The sequence below is a fragment of the Hibiscus syriacus genome, unplaced genomic scaffold, assembly GCF_006381635.1.
Source record: "Hibiscus syriacus cultivar Baekdansim isolate YM2019G1 unplaced genomic scaffold, ASM638163v2 tig00000340_pilon, whole genome shotgun sequence".
Taxonomy (NCBI): Eukaryota; Viridiplantae; Streptophyta; class Magnoliopsida; order Malvales; family Malvaceae; genus Hibiscus; species Hibiscus syriacus.
The window spans coordinates 6,072,094-6,080,778 of record NW_024061783.1 but is presented as its reverse complement, the minus strand read 5'-3'; positions in this window follow the sequence as shown (position 1 = coordinate 6,080,778).

Here is an 8,685-nt window from a genome sequence, read left to right as displayed (position 1 = left end):
ACTACCAGTATATCTTTGAAAATCAACTAATAGGAAAGCAAAACACTGAAAAAGTATGTGTTTTTCAACATAACGAGCAAGCTTGTCACACGAGAGCTTACTATTTTCTGATAAAATACAAACTGCATACAAGCCTAAAACTCAGCATAACGATTTCCAAAAATTACATGAATAAGAATAACAGCAGAAAAATAATGTTCGACTTCAAGATAAGTACTGGATAATTCTATGATAAAAGATTAATACTTTAGATTCAAATATTTCGCATGAACTAAATAATCTAATGCCTCAAGGGTTGCATCGGACAAAGCATATTCAGAAGATAGAGCCTACAAGTTCTCCTGCAAATGTGATGTCTCCAAGGCCTAAAAAGGAGATGAATAATTTCCAAGGAAAGCTGCATCCATATCATTTATATTATATCGTTTAGAAGTTCTCCAGTTTTCTCATAATCATGAATCGGCCTTTCATTTCTAAAGTATGAACAGTGTCCCCGAAGATCCATTTCAGAACGGCAGCTTCTTGCTCGGACATGACAACATAAGTCCAGAACCTAAAACACAAAGTTCATTATATAATTACTTGAAAAATCAATCATCCTTTATCATTATTAATACAGATTCATATGCCTTAACAAAACACAAAGTTTGGATGGAAAATGAAAAGAAAAAAAAATAGAAGCACAATCAATGCCGGTTTTAATCTCTACTCCAATCTAGAACCTAAAACTAGATAACATCACTTTCTCAGCAGACACCTCAGATTTACACTGCAAAGTACTAAGAAAACATATCAACAAAAATATAATAGAGGTTAAGAAATTATCAGTCTAAAAATCTTTATAAGCATATTAAAGTGTGGGCTGATGAAGACCTTTTGTCTATCAGTGAAGGATAAAGTAAGATGCATGATACTCCAACATATTATCTAGGAAAATGAAATAATACTTCTCTACAATTGATTTACAATAATCCAAATATAAGAAGACAAAACACCACAAAATTCAAATAATAATAATAATAAAAAAGAAAAGAAAATAGCTACCTGTTATTCGAAATAGAATTGATGTGATAATCATGAGCATGGCCATATACCCTTTGACATCTGGCCTCTAGGCTGGTATCTTGATTTGTTACCTAGATACAGTGAAGATTAAAGGTTGAGAAGCCAAGACATTTAGACAACAAAAGAAATGTTCCTGATTATTTGACAACAAAATCCTAACACTCTCCCCCAGCACACCAAAAAAAAAAAAAAAAAAAACAAACAAACAAGCAAACAAAAGAAAGGAGAAATAACAAGGTGATCTTCAAAGGACTTGTGTGACCAACGGTTATGAAGGCCCCATCATACAAAAATTATGCAGAGCAGAAAGTGGTAGATTCCTCAATAATAAAAATGATAACAGAATCTAAAATCTAACAGAATATTACATAAAACATTGAAGTGCATATCTATAGGAAATGAATAAAAAAAAATGTGTAAAAGGCTGAAAACTGAATATCATTTGCCTTCATCGCCAAAAGATGGGGTAAAGAAACACGGGCTTTGCCCCTAATTCAGTTTGGCAAGAGAGAGTAAGTCCTATACCTAGTTGAAGTACTGCTCTTGGAAATAACGGGTGCAACAAAGTAGTTCATCACCCTATTTTGCACTCGTATTACAATTAAAAAAAATTTAACCCCCAACCTTGAGATTGTTTAAAACTCATACGGTTCAAAATGTATACAAATATTAGCCTAAAACTTCATCGCAGCGAATATAAAAAAAGATTGTTTAAATACGACTACCAAAGGTAAACACAACGATGGAAGGCCTCCAGGTGGGAAAACGAAGTCATTGCTCAAATTGTTGTAGGATCCATCAAAGGAGCTTCCATTTGCAAGACAAGGTTTAGGGCTACTTGAACTAGCAATGCTGCCATTTCCCACAGCTTTTGATGGATCCAAATTCATGTTAGAAATTTTCTTGACTTTCTTTTCTTGTACCTGTTGAACCCCCTCATACAGACAGCAGATAAATAAGTGGATCAGAACGCAAGGGCAGAGGTACCCACAGATCATAATATCAACCATTAAATATGCTCAACACTAATGCTCATAAGATTCGCTAGGATAAAATGAGAATTATTGCTTAGTTTCTTTTCTAAGCATTTCCAAGGAATCAATCTATCTGTGGACCACTAACTTTACTGTGGTTTTGCAGAAAATATTTGTAACAATCCGAAAATTTCAAAATAATGTTTAATTGAAATTTGAGGTTAATTATGAAAATTGGTGAAATTTGGGGACTAAATTGGAAGTTCTTTAAACTTGTAGATTGTTTTAGAATTAAAAGAAAATTCAGGGACAAAGCCCTGAATTTACCCTTAAATGTTAGGTATGTTTTGGTTTATATATATGAATACGTGGTTTTCTGTTTTCAAAACAGAAAACCACGCCCAAATTTCCCTTCCCCCACCTCAACTTCCGACGACGATTCCGACGCCGTCCGAATTTCGATCGCCGTTTTGAAAGCATCATCGTGTTCGTTATCGAGTCAGGAACAATCCCTTCAATTTAATTGAAGCGAAACGTTGCCAAACACCGTGAATTTCAAGTCAAAGCATCGACGTTTTTTTTAGCTCAATCGCCTAGAAAATCCTAAATTCATCGCCGATCGTTGCTCCGTTTACAACACCTCCCGCACCATCGTGTTCATTGTGTCGTTCCGAGTCCGCCGGTGTCATCCTCGGTCTCTGTCGACGGCGGCGCGTGGGGAGGTGGATCAGTCAAAGATTCGGCCGAGTCTAAATCGAGCTCTCCGCCGTTCTAAATTTTGAACCGATCTTTGTAAGTATCTCGAAATCGCTCAAAATAATTTTTAGAAATTTTTTCGTGATTTTTAGAGCCCCGGAGGACGTCGCACGCGCCACACGCGCCGCCGCAGGGCGAGTGAAGTATGGAAACCGGTTTTGACCGGTCACGACCCGACCCGTTGACCCGAACCGTTGACCCGACCCGAACCGTTGACCCGACCCGTTGACCGTTGACCGTTGACAGGTGTTATTCTAGGAATTTATTCGATTTTGGTGTTATTTTGGGAATTAATTCGAAATGGTGCTATTTTGGTAATTTTTTTGAAAAAAATGATATTCTAGGAATTAATTCGAAATTGGTGTCATTTTGGGAATTAATTCAAAAAGGGTGCTATTTTGGTAATTATTTTAAAAAGGTGTTATTTGTGTAAAATGTTTGACAGTTTGTTGACCTCCTTTAACCAGAACTTTGTCGGCTTTGACCGGCTATTAAACGAACGTTAATCTTTTCCGAAAATACCTATCCTGACAGTTTTCGACGTTCCGAATATATTTTTGGGGTCAGTTTTGCTAAATTCAAACCCCAAAGTCTCTAAATCGTCAGTCAAACCTGTTGACTTTAATTTTGACCAAGAATTCAAAATTTTGGAAGGTCATACTTTATGTTTTTCGACGTCCTGAATCTGATTCCAAAGTTTGTTTTGCCAAATTCTTACCCGAAATTCTCGAATCAAGCTTGTGAACCCAAAAAGGCTCAGTATTTTAGTATTTTGATTATTTATTTGAGATATGGTTAAGGAATTGATTAAGTAAGATATTTTATGAAGGTACTCGTGTTTCACCTGAGCAAGGATCAGTCAGGTCCGGTGTTGTCCGTTCTTCAGATCAGTCCGAACCGCGTATTACCAGAACTACCCGTAGGTTTCCGTATATTATTTAAGTAAAGATTAAGATTATTTTTTTATTAGAATTCCAATAGGGATTTTTCCAATTCGTAGGATCTAGCGTTGCAGCAGAGCGTGATCGACAAAACCAGTAATAAGCTTCCCTATCTGATTTCTCAGACTGTTACAGGTGTGTTTCCATACCAGTGTTATCTTACAGTTATAAACTATATATCCGAACTGGTTTATATTATGAGAATATAATATACTTTATGAGGAAATATCCGGTATTTTGAATAATGTTTATTAAATGTCTGATTTACCATATAATTTTTATATGGTTTATAGTTATAGTATTTTTGGTACATGATTTCTAAATATGGAACATTTCCATATTTAATGGATTAATTACTGTTTTTACTCCAATGCATACATGTTTATTTTGTCATTTGGGGTACAATTGAAGGAAGTATTATCAGGTCCCTTTGCTGTGTGCGAAGGTAAGCCTTACAGTTTCCCAGGTTCCTTTGCTGTGTGCGAAGGTAAGCCTTACAGTTTACCAGGTTCCTTTGCTGTGTGCGAAGGTAAGCTTTACAGTTTACCAGGTCCCTTTTGCTGTGTGCAAGGGTAAGCCTTACAGTTTCCCAGGTCCCTTTGCTGTGTTCGAAGGTAAGCCTTACAGTTTCCCAGGTCCCTTTGCTGTGTGCAAGGATAAACCTTACAGTTTTCCTAGGCTCCTCTGCTTTGTGCACAGGTTAAGCCTTACTGGTGTATAGGCGGTGTACGGTTCAGGTGAACCTACACAATTTGGTGATTGGATGGGGGTAGTGTGCATGTTATTAAAATATATTTGATAAATTGTTTTATCTTATCTGAATTATTTTGTTGTGTATATGTTATACAATGTATGGGACACACTGGGCTTTTTAGCTCATTATGTAAATTTTAACCTTTTTCAGATAACAGCAGACCGTAAGCTAGCAGATTTGGCATCAGGAGAAATCAACTACTTTATTTTGTACGAACATATATTTCTATATGTTTTTCGGTTATGTTTGGTGACATGTATTTTATTATCGTTTTGGACATATCTGTATTATTAATATTATGTTTTATATTATATTTAACGTTCTATAAGTTATATATAAAAAAAACCTCTGAATGGGATATGTGACCCGCTTAGGTTTGGGTCTATCTTACAGACCGGGTCTGGGGGTTACATTTGGTGGTATCAGAGCTTTCGATTTTAAACACTCGGACTGTATATGGGTCCTAAACTTTGAATTTTTAAGAAAAAAAATGTCACCTTATGTTATGATTTAAAGTTTTCTCGAGGTCCTTGATGCTAATCTGATATATATTTCAAATTCTTTCTGTAGAGCCTTATAGATCCAACGATGAATGCTGCTAGAGGTCGTAGGACAGGACGTGGACGTGGTAGAGGGCGAGTCACTCGACCTTCTGTTACGATAGACGATCCGATGTCACCACGTGATCCTCCTGTTCCGTAAGTAGATCCGACTCTTTCTCATGATGATCAGTTTACTCCTGTGGGAGACCCTCCTGTCACTGAAGATGAGGATACTGAGATGAATGAAGATGCTATTAATAGAGTTATCTTCCGCATGTTCCAGAGAGCTGCTAGAGCCCCTAGTAACATGACTGCAGTGGAGATTTCAAATTCTCTAGTTGCTGCTGGTGTAGTTCCATTCGAGGGTATTACTGGTGGACCTCCGACAGACGCTGAGTATTGGCTGGAGGACACAGAGAGGATTATTGATGAGATGGACCTCAGACCTGAGCAAAAGTTAAAGGGGGCCCTAACTATGTTGAAGAAAGAAAGCTTCAGATGGTGGCAATCCATTTCTGGTAGTATTCCGAGGAACCAATTAACATGGGATCTTTTCAAGACGCGCTTCCGGAGTCGCTACATCGGAGAGAGATATCTACAGGAGCGACGCCAGGAGTTTCAGAATCTGGAGCAAGGTAATATGTCTGTTATGGATTATGAGGTGGAGTTTATCCGATTGAGCCGTTATGCTCCTGGACTTGTTGACATGGAGACAGATCGATGCTTGAGGTTTGAGAATAGACTCAGGTATGAGATCAGGAGTCGAGTTGCTACCCACCGAGAGAGGAATTTTGATGCTTTGGTTGAGATAGCCAAAACTGCTGAGGAAATAGAGCGACTGGGTATGGAGCACAAGAGAGATAGTGATCGAGCTCAAACCAGATGCATAAGATCTTATGGTTCTATAGATTCTTCTGCACATCCCAACAAGAGAGGCAGGGGTGAATTCTTTCAGAGAGGTGGTGCAAGTGTCAGGCCTGTGGTATCCGGTTCTTCAGCCGTACATCCTTCTAGACATGGTGGATCTTCTAGGCTGCAACCTATACCGACATGTGTGCACTGTGGAAGATGTCATTATGGTCAGTGTAGGCTGAAATTGGGGACATGTTTTAGATGTGGTTTCGGTGACCATTTCATGAAGGATTGTCCAGAACGAGATCGTTCAGTTCAGACGCCAGCTCGTACTCCCACTCATACTCAGAGAACTGTTCAGACTCCTGCGGGTGGTAGTACTCAAGAGAGAGCACCTGGATTAGCTAGTAGAGGCCGAGCATCTCAGAGTAGGGGTCCAGTCAGATCTGAGGCCAGACAACCTGCATTGGTTTACATTGCTAGACTTCGACAAGATCGTGATGGGCCTAATGTGACTGCAGGTACTGTTACTATTCATTCAGTTCCATACTTTGCATTGTTTGATAGTGGCTCTACAAATTCCTATATATCACATTCTGTTTCTGAGGGTCTAAATATTCCTGTTGAGAATACTGAGCGTTCAGTGATAGTTCAAAGTCCCTTAGGCAAATCCATCGTGTTGGATCGTATTTTTAGAGAGTGCCCTATAGAGATCAATGGGGAGATTTTTCTGGCCGACCTGATGGAGTTACCCTTTGAAGAGTTCGATTTGATTCTCGGCGTAGATTGGTTGGACAAACATCGAGTAAATATTGATTTTGAGACTAAGAGAGCTGTTCTGAAGACCCCAGATAATCGAAAGATTGTAATGATCGGGGAACGACGTGGATTTCTGACGAATGTTGTGTCTGCCTTGGTAGCGGAGAAGATGATTAGGAAGGGTTCCGAGGCGTTTCTTGCTTATATTTTGGACACTAGGAGATCGCAATCCGATATTGAAGGCATCAGAATTGTCAAGGAATTTCCTGATGTTTTTCCGGAGGAGTTGCCTGGATTACCTCCAGATAGAGAAGTCGAGTTTGTGATTGAAGTCTATTCTGGTTCCACCCCGGTTTCAATGGCTCCTTATCGTATGGCCCCAAATGAGCTTAAGGAACTAAAAGTTCAACTTCAGGAGTTGTTGGACAGGGGATTTATTCGACCTAGTGTATCACCGTGGGGAGCTCCAGTTCTCTTTGTCAAGAAGAAAGATGGGACATTGAGACTCTGTATTGATTATAGAAAACTGAACAAGCTCACTGTTAAAAATAAATATCCTCTGCCCAGGATCGATGATCTATTTGACCAATTTCGAGGGGCTTCTATCTTTTCAAAGATAGACTTGAGATCTGGTTATTATCAACTCAAAGTGAAAGATTCGGATATCCCGAACACTGCTTTCCGTACTCGATATGGGCTCTATGAGTTTTTAGTGATGTCATTCGGGTTAACTAATGCCCCTGCTGCTTTTATGGATCTGATGCATAGGGTGTTTCGACCTTATTTGGACCAGTTTGTAGTTGTATTCATTGATGACATACTAGTGTATTCTAGAAGTGAAGCAGAACATGAGGAGCATTTAAGGATTGTTCTTCAGACTCTAAGGGAGAATAAGCTATACGCTAAGTTGAGCAAGTGTGAGTTCTGGCTCAGCGAAGTGACTTTTCTTGGACATATCGTCTCTGTTGATGGCATTCAGGTGGATCCGAGCAAAGTGGAGGCTATTCTGAACTGGAAGCAACCCAGAAACGTCTCTGAGATTCGTAGTTTCTTGGGCTTAGCTGGTTACTACCGTCGTTTCGTTGAGGGGTTCTCCCTTATTGCGGCTCCTCTGACGAAACTATTGAGGAAAGATGTTCCATTTGTCTGGTCTGAGGACCAACAAGCTAGCTTTGAGAAATTGAAGACTGTTCTAACTCAAGCCCTAGTGTTGATTCAGCCTGAATCTGGGAAGGATTTTTCTGTCTACAGTGATGCTTCTTATTCTGGATTAGGATGTGTTTTGATGCAAGATAGGAAAGTTGTTGCTTATGCGTCACATCAGTTAAGGCCGCATGAGCGTAACTATCCTACTCACGATCTGGAATTAGCTACTGTGGTTTTTGCTTTAAAGATCTGGAGACACTACCTCTACGGAGAAAAGTGTTATATCTACACTGATCATAAGAGTCTGAAGTATCTGCTTACTCAGAAAGAATTGAATTTGAGACAGCGTCGCTGGTTGGAGCTTTTAAAGGACTATGATTTTAAGATAGAATATCATCCAGGGAAGGCTAATGTAGTGGCAGACGCCTTGAGCCGTAAGGCGATATCAGATCTCAGAGCCTTATTTGCCAACTTGAGTTTATTTTATGATAATAGTTTGTTAGCAGAGTTACAGGTTAAACCTACTTTGGCCGAGGAGATTAAGGCTAAACAACTCCTTGATAGCTCGTTTCTTCCCATTATGGAACAAGTTAAGCAAGGATCGAGTTCGGAGTATACTGTGGATCAGGATGGTATTTTGTGTTTTCACGGTCGTTACTACGTCCCTAAAGATGATGAGTTGAAACGGGTTATTCTTCAAGAGGCTCATAGTAGTCCTTATGATATGCATCCTGATGGGGACAAAATGTACAATAATCTCAAAGAGCGCTACTTTTGGACTGGTATGAAGAAAAATATTTCAGATTTTGTGGCGAGGTGTTTGACTTGTCAGCAGGTTAAGGCAGAGCACCAGCATCCGTCTGGATTGTTACAGTCAATTAAGATTCCTGAGTGGA